This window comes from Echiichthys vipera (genome assembly GCF_963691815.1).
Source record: "Echiichthys vipera genome assembly, chromosome: 21".
Classification (NCBI taxonomy): Eukaryota; Metazoa; Chordata; class Actinopteri; order Perciformes; family Trachinidae; genus Echiichthys; species Echiichthys vipera.
In genome coordinates, this window is record NC_139846.1 from 18,316,890 (window position 1) to 18,332,744 (window position 15,855).

The following is a 15,855-nucleotide window of genomic DNA, read 5'->3' on the forward strand; positions in this document are numbered from 1 at the left end:
CCTCCATGAATTTCCTGCGCTCTTATGTTGTCTTGATCCCAGCATGCACTCTCAAGCATGTTTTCAAATGGTTCTATTTATGATCTAATATACACAGCGTGACTGATAACCACAGGGGTCAAGTGGTATGTTTTGGTTTTATAATTAATGGTTAAAGTCTTGTGCATGTGTGTGTGTTTGTACGTGTAGAGGCCCAAGATGGGGAGAGGAACACACATTAAATTGTACAAACATACACTAATTGTTGTCTACTACATTTGTGAGGACATAGTGACTTACTTTAATTTGATTGAGCTTAAATACTGTATGCCCGACTCCACCCAAAGCCTTTACCAATGACTAAAAATCACGACGACCACCCAACATGTCCTTACAAGAACTGTGGGCCCTCAGTCAGTTCTCACAAGTAGCTAAACCAAACCCCCACCACACACACGGTCTCTCTCTCTCTCTCTCTCTCTCTCACACACACACACACACACACACACACACACACACACACACACACACACACACACACACACACACACACACACACACACACACACACACACACACACACACACACACACACACACACACACACACTTTCCCACAGTAAAAAGCACTGGAGCACATGACCCAAACAGGACATCCTCTCACCCTCTTTAGTTCCCACTCTGCCCCTCCACTCCCATAAACCACTCTTTCCCAGTTTTTAAAACTTTTTTCTATTACCCTGAATGTTGAACGACCCCCCCCCCCCCCCCCCCCCCCCCCCCAACATCACCTCAGCAGTAGTTGCTCAATTATCCCGCACAGAATTGCAAATTTAGACTGACATCTCCCTGCCCTTTCTGTCCTTCTGAACTACTTGGCAAAGTCAGACTCTAACAACAGAGAACAGGGTAACCGATTGCTGTATTGAACCACTTTAAAAACAAAACAAAACAACAACCCTGTTTTCTTAACATGACTGTAATTTCCTGTTGACGGCAACAAAGTTTACACCTGAAAATTAGTTTTGAAGGAAATGTCCGCATCTAGTAATGAAACATTTGAGTCATTGCTGTTGGAAATCTCTGTCAGCCTTTTATACACTCGCTGACTTTCCAAATGTATCCATACTCCCTTTAACACATACTGCAAATCTGAAATTATCAGGAGGAGGAGCTGTATGAGAAAACGCAAAAGTACAAGTCTGTGTAATGTCCGATTGAGCCCATGTGTGAATAGAACAGCTTATTGTCCAGAAAATTGTGAGTAAGTGGACACGTTGATGACGCTTCTATCATGCAGCTGGCAGAACAGGAAGGAAACAACATCCGGGGGTGAAGACAAATGGTGATTTACATGAAGACACCAACGAAAATGTCTTAATGAGATTTGGGAACTTCTGTCAATTAGGACCAATGCCAAAACCATCTGACAAAGGAACAGTACAGTAAGAGAGTTGTTTATGTCCAAGTTACCAACCAGTTACATGACTGCGGCGTAATCTGTGTCATGTCCTGCATCCTGCATGCTCTACCGAGGCGCTACCCCTCACTTAGACTTGGACTTAGACTTCTCTTTATTGATCCCTTTGGGATGACTCCTGCAAGGAAATTGGAGTTCCAGCAGCTTACAGAACACTTGTGTGGAAAATAAGGAGGTACAAAAAATACAGTATAGGATTGTTGGCCCTACACTTAGGAAGGAGCAGCCTTCCACTGAACAGGCTCCTCTGGGTGCTGATGACGGTGTGCAGGGGGTGGCTGGCATTGTCCATAATGTCCAGCAGTTTGTACAGTGTCCTCCTCTCTGCCACCGTCACTAGTGAGTCCAGTTTCATGCCGACCACAGAGCCGGCCCGCCTGATCACTTTATCCAGTCTGGAGGTGTCCTTCTTGAATATGCCCCCCCAGCACACCACAGTGTAGAAGAGGACACTGGTGACCACAGACTTGTAAAACATCCACAGCAGTTTGCTGCAGATGTTGAAGGACCGCAGTCTCCTCAGGAAGTTCAACCTGCTTTGAGTCTTCCTGTACAGGTGGCTGGTGTGTGTTGTCCAGTCCAGTTTATTGTCCGGCCACAGCCTGAGGTATTTGTATGAGTCCACCGCCTCCACCTCAGCTCCCTCTAGCAGGACTGGTTGTGGTCTTGGTCTGAACCTCCAAAAGTTAATGAGCAGCTCCTTCGTCTTGGAGGTGGAGAGCTGTAGGTGGTTTGTGTGGAACCAGAGAGCAAAGTCCCCCACCAGACTGCGATACTCCTCCTCTCTGTCACCCCTGATACATCCCACGATGGCTGTGTCATCGGCGTACTTCTGTATGTGACACAGTTCCGAGTTGTCGCAGAAGTCCGAGGTGTACAGGGTGAAGAGAAGAGGGGCCATCACTGTGCCCTGAGGGGCTTCAGTGCTGCTGACCACAGTGTCAGACGTGGTGTCCTTCAGCCTGACGTACTGTGGCCTGTCAGTGAGGTAGTCTCTGACCAAGTCCACCAGATAGGGGTCTACTCCCATCCTGTTCAGTTTGTCCTGAAGGATGGCATCCTCCACACCAACATCTATCACCTCATGTCACCTAAATGAACAGAGCATTTCATGTAGGTGAGGCAGAGAATCTCATGTTGTGGGCTACATGCCTAAATGGCCGGGTTTGGACAATGTCTGGACCTGATTCTCCTGACGTTTTCTGGGGCTCATCTGACAAGAAACATCTCGTGTCTCCTATTGCGACCACACAAAAAATCCATCACATATTTGTTTATGTTAGTTTGAGGAAATAGAGCTGCCAAAACACAAAACCACTATTCCAACATTTTAGGCGTCTGCGGTCTCCTGACTTGATCCTCTATTTTTATTTCATCAACCCCAGTGCTTGTTCCTTATCATCCAATGTTTCTATATCACCTTTCTCATGTGTTTCATCCTCCCCCTCCTCCTCCTCCTCCTCTCTCCTTTTCCCCAGTGATCCCTCCTGTGCCCTCTGACTGACTCCCCCAGTTGCTGGCATGATTACCACACAGCTGGACTCTGTCGCACACACACACACACACACACACACACACACACACACACACACACACACACACACACACACACACACACACTTGGCTGGAACAGCACAGCTCAATCCAAGAGGAGATTACTAAATTGATGTGTGCCATATAACAAGCACAGATGTGTTTGCAACAGTGTGTTTGTGTATCCAAACCCACAGGCTTGAGCTCTTTTGGAACTAATTCTTTTGCAACATCTTGCATCATTTTTCCAAAAACTGTATCAACATGGTCTCGTGACTCCTGGCTCTGTTTCAGCAACACCGTACTCTCTCTACTCTGCAATAACCCATAAAGAGCTTCTAAGTGCTTGTTGTTCCTTTCTGATTGCAGAGGCTTATTATAATTTGATATAACTGGAGGATAAAACTCAATGTATGTTGTTGTAGAAGTTAAAACCTTAATCTAAATCTGTGAAACTCCTCAAGACGTAAAAAATGTGAAAGTGTCAAAATGTTTCAATAACAGGAACTGAACCAACAATATTGGCACAATAAAGTATAATTATAATAAAAAAAGATTAAATGAGATGAAATTTTAATGATTTTGATTTGCAAACTGGGTCATTGCTGCATTGCCAATCAGATGTGTACACTGGAGAGAGGACACACTGAAGATAAAAATACAGGCTCATGCTCACTTCCTGTCAGTTTGAGAGAAATCTTATTAAATTATCTTTGTGAAAGATTTACAGGCTGCCAGATGTGTACAGTTTCCACATCTTGTTACTTCTTCACCCTCTCGACGACACAGTAATCATTCAGCTGGCGGTATATCTTGTTAGAGGAAGTTTTTATAGATGCTATTAAGTATGTCTTCAGTAGGAAAAGCCCTCTGGCGCATGGGGATGATATGAAACAAGTTCAAATGTGCATCAGTGGCTCGTCAGATGCACCAGTTTGCATTGTTACCATTTGCTATTAAATTTACTGCCAGACTTTCTGTCAAAGTAGGCCAGCTTACTGACATGTAAGGATTGGTCAGTATTATACTTATTCTGCTAAATTATCGAGTATGTAACAGAGGAAAAGACAAAAGCAATAGTTTGAAATTTTGGGAAATATTTCGTGACTTCTCTTTATTGATCCCTTTGGGACGGTCACGTAAGGAAATAGAGTTCCCAGCAGCTTACAAAAACACAAGGGAGGTATAAAAAAATACAGTATAGGGTAACCAATAAACTCTTAGCTAAATAAATACAGAAAGTATAAAATAACAATAAACAGTAAACAATCAACTCTTCGTTAAATATATATGAAGTAGATGTAAGAATACAGGTCAAATAAAAGTCAGTGAAAATGAAATCAGATAAGTTAAATGTAGAGAACATGTATAAGATAAAATATGTATGACTGTATATGACGGAAATGAGCAGTAAGATTAAATTATTGTAGAGTATTTAGACCCTTGGCTGTGACTCGTATATGTAACTCAGGTGCTGTCCATTTCTTCTGATCATGAGACTTCTACACCTTTACTGGAGTCCAGCTGTGTTTCGTTAAATTAATAGGACCTAATTAGGAAAGGCACATGCCTGTCTATAGAAGAGTTTACAGCTCACAGTGCATGTCAGAGCAAATGAGAATCATGAGGTCGAACGAACTGCCCGGAGAACTCAGAGACAGAATTGTGGTAAGGCACAGATCAGGCTGAGGTTACAAAAGAAGTTCTGCTGCACTAAAGGTTCCTAAGAGCACAGTGGCCTCCATAATCCTTAAATGGAAGAAGTTTGGGATGACCACAACTCTTTCTAGAGCTGGCTGTCTGACCAAACTGAACAACTGGGGGAGAAGAGCCTCGGTGAGAGAGGGAAAGAAGAACCCAAAGACCATTGTGACTGAGCAGAGTTGCAGTGGGGAGAAAGGGAAAAAGTTCTAGATAGTCAACCATCACTGCAGCCAATCAGTGCTTGAAACCCACGAAGGACTCCCAGACTACGAGAAATAAGATTCTCTGAGACCAATATTAAACTTTTTGGGCTTCATTCTAAGCGGTATGTGTGGAGAAAACCAGGCACTTCTCATCACCTGCCCAATACAATCCCAACAGTGAAGCATGGTGGTGGCAGCATCATGCTGTGGGGCTGTCAGCAGGTTTTCAGGGACAGGACGATGAAAATCTTTTTCAGAATGCTCAGGACCTCAGACTGGGCCGAAGGTTCACCTTCAAACAAGACAATGACCCTAAGCACACAGCTAAAATTACAAAGGAGTGGCTTAGGAGCAACTCTGTGACTGTTCTTGAATGGCCCAGCCAGAGTCCTGACGTAGACTCAATAGAGCATCTCTGGAGAGATTTGAACATGTTTGTCCATCAACGTTCACCATCCAACCTGACAGAACTGGAGAGGATCTGCAAGCAGGAATGGCAGAGGATCCCCAAATCCAGTTGTGAAAAACGTGCTGCATCATTGTCAAGAAGACTCATGGCTGTATTAGCTCAAAAGGGTGCTTCTACTCAATACTGAGCAAAGGGTCTGAATACTTATGGCCATGATATTTCTTTCAGTTTTCGTTATTTAATACATTTTCAAACATTTCTACAATTCTGTGTTTTCTGTCAAAAATGGTGTGCTGTGTGTACATTGAGGGAAAAAATCAACTTAGATGATTTTAGCAAATGGCTGCAAATTAACAAAGAGTGAAAAATGTAAGGGTGTTGGAATACTTACCGTACCCACCGTACATGGCACTGAGTGCTATCAGTCTCAGCATCCAACTCTCAACAAGAGTTATCATCTTGCAGTGATCAGTTATACAAGATCACTACAAGATGAATGTGACTAAGTTCACGGATGACATAAAATTTGATAAAAGCAATATTTTTTTTATGTTTTATGGTGAGGCAAGTACATCTCCGAGGTATTTGTAACCTCAGAAGTCAGTTTCACTTTTCCGGTGACGTGTTTGTGCCTTGTTGTATTCTGGGTGTTGCATCCTGCTGCTGGGAGGACAAAAGTAGATTCAAAGAAGTCTTTTTTTAAAAGGAGAGTTTCCTTCAGATCTGACTTCCTGTTTACACCCTTTCTCACACTTATACACATAGTCACACACACACACACACAAATATATTAATCAGTTTGAAGCCTATACTTGCTGACTTGCATTAGCTGCACATAATATGCACATACTAAAACTCTTGCTGCTGTAGGCTAATACCAACAGACACACCTGGACAGATTTGTCATTCTGTATAAAATTATTGAATGTTTCATGCTGCATACTATTATTATTGTCTTTCTCCTGTGTTTTGCCGACTGTGTGACCTCCCACAATGCACCAGTAAACCATCTGAAGTGTCTCTAAACAGGATTTCCTGTGACATCAGTCCTTGCATCTCATGTTGTATTTACATCCAGGCAAAGAATGAAACTGACTGTGGCATGCAGGACTGGTTTGATTTAATGACATGCCACTAAATGGCACATTTAACATTTCTGTATGCCCAATAGAATAATCCCACTAAGAGAATACCACATAAGGATGTTGCTTAGAACAGTAAGGAGGAAAGACCTCTCAAGACATTGCAAGAAAAAAATCAACTACTCTGCATATTGATTTATTTTGTCAAACTGTAGAGAGCATTTTCCTGACCACACTAACAGGCATATTTAATATTACGAAAATGTGTTTGCAAGGGCGTTTACCAGATCTCACAAGATCTTATTACCGAGACAGAAAGAGATCTCCAACAAAATAAATTTTCTCCTGATTTGTTTAACATAAAATGCCATTTAAGTGTCAGAATATGGCTTACATTGGTGACTATAGGGCAAAAGAATTGATCTTATCCTCTGCTCACATTCATGTCACGCATTGGACTCACAACCTGTCACTTGTCTCCTGAAGAGGCGGGGCAGTGTCATCTCGTTTTCCAAACTGTCTTTGTTAGCACTTAACACAGCTGAGGATTATGTGAATATCATTAGTTGTGAAGGTATTGGTCGAAATGTAGCCCTGGTGATGGCGCTAGAGATAACACCAAAGTCCCAAAGTTGGACTATTTGTAAGGATAAATGTGTTGAAGTAAAGTCCATATCAGAGCCAGATTAAAAATGTCTCTCTAAACGTCTTCCTGTGTATGTGCATTGATTTTCTGTTTACTTCGTTTAAAAAAATGAACACAAGTTGGGAGCAGACCATTCATGATCTGCAATGATATGGATATTTCCCAACATCAGTATTTTGTATCGTATACCTAACATTACCAGTCACCACGTGCGTCCTCCTAATCATACATAAGGGGTAAGACGTAGACAGCACAACCAGCACCAACTCCTTGGTGGAGAGAGACTTTCTTGGGGTTGTCCACGGAGCAGGAGGCATGACGAACAACAAGGCGGCTCTGTATACACAATCAAACAAAAGGCTATTCAGTATTGCAGTATGAGCACATCTACAGTGGCGGATTAAGGTGGTCATAGGCCCCTAGACTACTGTTTTCTTTTTGGGCCCCCCACATCATTAATCATGCTTTATCAGAAAAAAAACATTAGAACAGAAAAAGAGTCCGCAACCTTGAAAAATCCTGTCAATTTAGTAGTAGCATTTTCTTTAGTAGATCTTGGTCCCTCTGTTCTTTCATTCATTTCTTTTTGGTGCTCTGCTATCACATTTTTACACTTCCTTCATGACATTTACTCACTATACTGTCTAGTAACAGTGAGTGACGTATCATTTGACAACAAAATTGACCTTATAACCCCAGCCACATGATGGCAGCTGATTGGGTAAATATGTCCCATATCTATCCAATCATTGACCTTTTTTTGTTATTGTTTCTAAGTGCCCCGATAGAAGGGAAGTTTTTTTAAATAATAAATTGAAAAAATAAAAAAATAGTCCGTCCAATCTAGGGCCCCTGCACACCTGGGGCCCCTAGGCTGCAGCCTAGGCCAGCCTATGCATTAAGCCACCTCTGCACATATAGACTCTGACTTGTACACAGCGCAAATGTGGAACGCAGTTTCAGCAGACTGAAGTTAATTAAAAAAATATCTCCGGTCATGCATGAATGAGGCCGTACTCAAACCTTTGTCTGACCCAGGTTTAAGCAAATTACTGGTAGGCCTAAAGTCCATGGCGTTGACCATGGTGCTGAATTAACACACCTCATATCCACATTCTTTCCGTTCCGCCCTTCTGTCTCTGTAAATTTCCCCTTATAACCGCCACTGATTGATCAGCCGTTTCACTACAGGCTATCACTGCACAGTATCTTATCTGGATACAGCCAATAGAATATAAGGGACCCACTAGAAGTCCCCGTCCCCTCTGTAATGAGCCACTGGCTCTGCGCCTGCATCCATCTAATAAATGTTGAGATATTTCAGTCTGGACCAAAATGGTGCATTGCAAGAATTACTCTACTAGCGTGGCTTAAATAAAGAAAAGTGGTTCTTTCTTTGTCCTTTTTTATTTTTATTTTTTGAGTTTCACTGGCTACGCTGCAGGTCTTTTCTGTTCAGTAATGGTGACACTGTCCAAAAGAGCATGGTGGCAAATATAAAAGCTTACATGAAGTGGCTCCAAATTGATTAATTCTTTTATGAAATCATTGATATACAAAAGCTGTGTTGTGTTACTTTGAGTAGCTTTAACTCACAAGGAGTAAATGTTCAGAGTTATGTAAGCGAATTGTTTTGTACTTGCATTTAAAAACTCACGCTCACATAACATGAAAGTTTTGCCATTCTTCTTGAGATTCACATCAACCACAAAATGAATTAGGTAAACACCATCATTGTGATGACACATCCAACCATTACTTGGATGGTTGCTGCTGTGTCATTATTACCCTGTTACCAAGCAACCAGCTCTTATTAGGTGGGATGGTCACTATAAGATGTTTAAAGCCACTTTGAATGTGAAGCCAGGTTTGTTTTGAGAACAGTTAAACAGACTGGTAGACGTGCCTTGAAAACTACTGCAGCCTCAGTATCATTTACTAAGAATTTACTTTCAATTAACATTTTACATCTATTAAAAATTATTTTTCAGGGCAACTCATACCCATACCTAAACAGCAGACTAGGTTGATTACCAATGACTCCCAAAACAACATATACACCCGTTCTATTTAATGGTCCCACAGCAATTTTAAACATGTAAAAGTAACTTGTAATTGTTCTACTTAGGATTGATGTAAGTCGATGTCGTAGTTTAACCCATCCACCACCCCTATTCCCTCCCCATGTTGTGCTCTTTTTGCTACATTATATAACTTCCTTGTTTGCTCCCCCGCGATAATTACGACAGCCACAGGTTGCTGCCTAACAACAAACCTAAATAAGGGTTTTAATAAGCTGCTTGCAGAATCCACCTACACAGGTAGTATGGTCTGTTTGGAGAATTAACCAACATGATTTAAGTTAAATTCATCCCCCTAATTTGAAAAAAGGTTTCAATCGTCAATGTAACTTTTTCATACAAAATGAGGAGAAAAGTCCACTCCTTTGATGACAACAATGTCCACATCCTGGACAGAGAGGACGGATGGTTTGAAAGAAGAGTAAAAGAAGCCATCTATGTGAAAGTAGAGAAACCATCGCTGAACAGAGGAGGAGGTCTGAGACACCACTTATCTTCAGTTTACAATGCTGCCCTTTCATCCCTTCCCAGGAGATTCAACAATCTAACCTCAAAAAACAACTGTTCACAAAAGGCCTCCTGTGACTCCAACGACTGTCGTTAAGACTCAATAGAGCACTCACGAAGTCGAAACCAGCTTCTCACCAACAACTGTCACTCTAACGACGGACGTTGGTACTTCGAGAACAAAGGGTTCCAGTGACATCATCGGCCTTGTGAGAGGTTAAATACCTGGATCTCACACAAGATATTTGGACCAGTCCCAGCCTGGTCCTGGTCCTGGTCCCAGCCTGGTCAGATGCGTACATGAACTGATGAAGCCTCTTGGATAGAGGTGAAACGTCTTCCTAGACAAATAACCAAGTCCAGTTGCTTTTGACTGAAATTGCTTTGGGGATAACGATGACCTGGACAAATGAGAATAGGCTCATATAATATTACAAACTAGCCCTGTGTTAGCTCGTTAAGAAGAATCCAAAGAAAACAACGGTCAAATAGAGAGTTCTTATATAAAGCTCTGGGGTTTGACAGCTTTCAAGCATCAAACGGTACATTCCTTTTACTTTTTGATAGGCCGTACATTGCCTCGGGCAACACAACAGTCTTCACATATCCATTTTAAAGGCTCGATGCAAGTGTGTGTTTGTGTGTCCTCATGAGTTATAATCAATGTGTCAGCAGCAGCCTATGGGTTTTTCATTTAGTATTCTCATACAGGCTTAAGGGCTGCTCTGCGATGCATACAATGTGTTACATACACATAATAGGGTATACTTTCCTACTAGATCTCACACTACACACACTAACACGAAAAGCTTATATGATATAAGCAATTCTGTGTGAATCACATGAGAGCACATAGGACACCAGCTGGAGGTATTGAGCCCCTGTTGTTGCCAAGTCTTTGCACTGAGACGTCAACACCGGGGAGAGGAGAAACAGTCAAGTGTCACATAGGGTAAAGCAGTTGAAGGTGAATCAGGCCCTCTGGGATATCTCAAAGGCCAGTGTGAACATTGAAAGTCAATGCATTTTTCATGGAAAAATACTCATTTGTTGGTTTCTGTATGAATGAAACAGTTTCCTTTCACAGTAGGTGAAGGAGCATTTAATATGTTAGTTTTCTATTTGCATACACAAGCTGAATGCTTCTACATCCATGAGAGGTTACATAAATTATTAATTTAGGTGTTTTAATATTGTAGTAAAGCAGGGTTTTCAAAAGTTAATAAAAGGTTTCTGTTCAACACATTATGTATTTGGAGAAAAACTGCATGATATCAAACTGTGTGGAGGATGTGCAAACACAGAAAAATGTCATTTTTGAAATTACAGGAAGCAATCATTGACTTGTGTTGCCATGGCGACTACCAGCATCCCACTGGAACTTGGTTTGAGTGACATGTAGGACACGTTGAAGTGGGCTATGTGGTCAGAGAGAGAGAGAGAGAGAGAGAGAGAGAGAGAGAGAGAGAGAGAGAGAGAGAGAGAGAGAGAGAGAGAGAGAGAGAGTATTTTGATCAGCTACTGTGAGAATCTGCCCTGAGGATAGAAGGCAAGAGGAGCTGCCATGTCAGTAAGAGTAGAGCTGTGTGTGTGTTCATGTTGTGTGTGGTTTGGCATCAGCCATTGTCTCGCATGGTCATTTGAGTTATCCATATCTCTGGTAGATCATCGTTTTAAGTGAAATCATAGCCTAGTGTTACTCAACAAAGTGGTAAGAAGCAGCCAATGATCTATGAGAACAAAAGGATGATTTCTTCATGGATGATGTTAAAGATAATTATGGATTATCATTGCTGGCAGAACGCCATGTCCTCATTTCTTTTCTCAATCCACAGAGACTCTCCCTCCCTTGTCTGTGACGAGAGAAGTAAACTGTGTCCTTGTCTTATGCGAGAGAGAAGGACAGCCAGGACAGAGTAAAGAGACACAAATGGTTCTTTATACCTTCAGGAGGTGTGTAAGGATTTGTATCTGTTATACCACTCAACACAACTGGAAAGTTGGATTGCTTAAAAGTGTTCATGACAAAGAAATGACCATTTTCCCTCTTAAATGCGCTCCCTGTGACATTTATAACCACAATCACTGACAATGTAATTGTTGAACTTTGGAAATGGTACCACCTACCCACCTCCAAGACTTGCTTTTTCTCAGGAACAAGATTACATGTTTACCGCATCCCAAAGTTTCTGTTCCTCCATTTGAAAGCAAAGGCTTTTGGCTCCTGCTGTACACTGAAGTCTAAAAAGCAAGGCCACTGGTAGATCTTACAAAAACTAGAATATTAGGCGAAGATAAAACTGTAGAAAAGGTACAATTTGCAGAAGGTATCCTGACAAATGACAGCATCTTTGTTCTGTATTCAATCAAAGGGCATCTTACTATTCACATATTTCTGTGCGCACTTTGAAAAGCTGAATGGAAACTACATTCAAAATTCCTCAATTGTGCCAAAAAGGGTTTTTACATCCGCTTGAGGTGGTTTCTGTAGATGCTGTTGGATTGCCAAGGCTCCTTGTTTTATTCTTCCATTTAGCAACCTCTACTTCTTCTACTGTGTTAACTGATGGATTACTGCCTGTAGAGCAAACTTCTGAAACTAGACCGAAGCTTAATTTATTTGTGCAAAACCAGTTGATGGAAATACACCTAATTAAACAATTATGTCAAAAGTTTGGCCAAACTTTTCTTCACAATGGAATGGAAACAGCTACTTTCAGATAAATTCAAGGAAGAAACATTATATAAAGTCAAAATATTGTTATTTTCTTCTTTTTCTTCTTCTGTAAATGCTGCTACAGCAACAGAATCTGATATATATATATATATATATATATATATATATATATATATATATATATATATATATACTATATATCTTACTGAATCAATTGCTTTTATGGCCCACAATTTTATTATGAAATATGAATACATTAGAGTCACAATTCATCACAGTCCTTTGTTCTATAATGAGGAACTACACAGCTGCAGTATCTAATGGTGTTTGTGATTTTGTAAACACAAATGTTGTCTCATCATTGTTGTAGTGCTTCTACACAGTCTCAGTTGTGAGTTTGTCCTGAGCTTCGGGACGTTTCATGAGAATCGCTTTCTGATGCCAAGAGAGTGATTCATCAAGCCGTCAGAAGCTCCTCTAATCAACATTGAGCTGTGACATGCAATCTGAAAATCTTCACACGCATCACCCGGGCCGCACACTCCACCCCACACAAGCTACTTACACTCTCACCGTGCATTCACAACAAAGGCGGTGAGGTGGAGGCGATGAAAGCGTCAAGCTGCCATTCAAAATCAATGTAAATGACGCGATCACACACAATGTCGCTTCTGACGACGTGTGCTGAGCGATAAGAGTGATGCGATGCAGCGATGAAGCGTCAAGCTGCCATTCAAAATCAATGTAAATGACGCGATGACTCGCGATATCGATTCGGATTGAGAAATACAAAACCTAAGTTGATTTCACTTGCAAATTTTTCGAAGGGCAAGTCTTGCTTGATCTACATAATAGTCTCTTTTAAAGTTGGATATCTTTATCAGTGTATCTGCATCATCATCATAAGATTGAACAGTATTGGCTGAACAATTGGCCTTGAAGTGCTTAAAACAATGACACAAGATGGGAAGATAATCCTTAAAAGTCACTGCAGACTGTTTTAATGGACATGGTTTAGCATAAAATCCTCTTTATCTTGTGGCTGGGAACCGGAAATAAGTGTGGAAAAATACAGCTGAGGGCCAACAATATGTAGGATAAACAAAGCTTCTGTTTGCCAGCATGCTGATTGGCTTTTTCCATCAAAATGAGTAATGATGTTTAAAAGGCATGACGCAGATTCTCCGGTCTGAGGGTCAAAAACGGCGCTGACCTCGTGTGACACAGACATGTTTATCTTTTATCCTTGTTTCAATGTTCATTTCTCATTCAAAAACTCAACAAGCTCGGAGTGAACGGCAAACACTCTGGGTTCACACTGCTGGACTTGAGTAGACATCATAGAAATGCAAAACAACTACATTTTTAAACTTGTCCTGAATGTTCTGAAGCTTTCTTTTTTACTTATTTAAGACATTGTTTCATTTAAAAGCTTGGTATTAGATTTGGAAGTACAGTAGTTAGTCATCCTGCTGCTGTTACCTAGCCCAAACTCATCAAACAGTATGTCAGTAAGGCAAGTTTATGTATTAATATATCAAAGTAACAACCTTTGCCTTTCAATTCCCCCCCTGGCCTGAACTGACAGGTTCAGTAAACACAATAGTTTCATAAAAAGTATAATTTAGGCTGCCATGTTAGGTTAAGAAGTAATTCAATGTGCAGTGTGTCGGCGTGTGTGAACGTGTAAAAGTGTAAATGTAAAGTGTAGTGGATTTCTTACAACCTTGTGTTGTGAAAAGCTAATAAGCAGTAATTTTTTATTTCTTACCGTACGCCACTAGAAGTGATGCTGGTCATGCTGCGCATCCCGATGCCAGGAGAATAAAAACGATTGCACCTGTTGTGTACTCTCCTCTGTGATTATTGATGCCAAGGGCCGTTTATCTTTTCATAGCTGTTTATTTTTCAAAGACCTCTCATTTTTCAATTCAGTTGTAGCATGCCAAGTTGTAGCAAGTCGCACTTACAAGAACCTGTGTGTGTGTGTGTGTGTGTGTGTGTGTGTGTATGTGTGTGTACTTTAACAATGTTCCCAGTTTTCTCAAACTTAAACTACTGTGAAGCTACGCTGATTCGCACTGAATTGGAATTATTGAATTTCCCAAAAAACACACTAAAAAATCACTGAAAAATACATCCTTCATTTAGGCTTCACCCTTGGTTGTTGGTCTTTTCATACTGTTCTGCTTCCTCCTTTTATTAAACGCAAAGGGCCACTTTTTGTCCCTTCAATCCTTTCAGTCAGTAAGCTTGCAACTAATGTTACCATATCCCTATCTGACACTATCTGGAGCCAATTAACTTTGATCCATTTCTTGTATCACGTGGCAAAAGCAAGCAGGATACCATACCACACCACTTGAACCCATCATTCCTCGATACATATACTCCTACTTGTTAATATATATATTCACCCGAGACTTGCAGGCCTCTTATTTGACTTATCAAGGAGCTGAATTTTGTGACCACAAATCCCAAACTATCCAAGTCAACTTGTTTTGGATGTGGCAACCAAACCGCAACATCCCCGAGTGCAGTGTGGTGTCGGCCTGAGCTGTTCCATGTCTCTGTGTGTCATTTATTTAACATCCCTCATCTACCACGTCTTACCACAACATGGTATGCTCTGCATAACAAACAGTCTGCTCAGCTGTATCATCATCAGCTCGAGGTGTTATTTTTACTTTTTTTCACACTGTTTTCTTCTATTTATTCCTCTCAACCCTTTTTCATCTTTTCTCTCCAGTTGTTTGACTCCATATTCTTTGATTTCCAATTGCTCTCTAAACCCAGCACCCAAGAGCCAATGATCAATGAGAACTTTAACTCTGTTGGAATGAGGTTCGAATGAGAGTTCAATAGTGTGTGTTTGTGATTAATGGGACCTGTGTGTGCAGGCCTCTCCTACACATGAATCTCAGAGCTGATTACTAAGGAGAGATTGGTTTTAAAGTAACTTTACAGGGCTATAAGCCACAATGGAAGTCACTTTAATGTGGGAGATCATGCAGAGAACTACTACTGAGCGTTTAGTTGAGAATGAGTGGGTTTAACAGCCTCCTTATCCTCCTGACAATGGATCGGATTGCCTCCTGAGTAGAAAGTCCCTACCATTGGTGGAATAAGCCCTTGGTGATGCTTTATGCTCTCCATCCATCCATCATCTACGACCGCTTATCCCTGACGGGGTCGCGGGGGGCTGGAGCCGATCCCAGCTGACATTGGGCGCGAGGCCGCCAGTCTATCAGGGCGCTTTGTGCTCTATAAAGAGATACTTTTTAATGATATGACAACAGTATAGTTAAGGTTGAGGCACAAAACAACTTGTATATGACATGGTGAAGATCATAGCTCTGTTTAAAGTGACTGCTTTTTTAAGGTTAGGGGACTTTTGAAGTAATGATGCATTGATAACCTGGAGTGAAACATTTGGTTCAGTTTGCAGGGCAAAAATAAACAACCTGTTTTGGTGTTGGTTAAAATTCACTGCATGCATGTGTGTGAAAACTAATATCCTTCAATGGACACACACAACATCTCTGTTACACAACC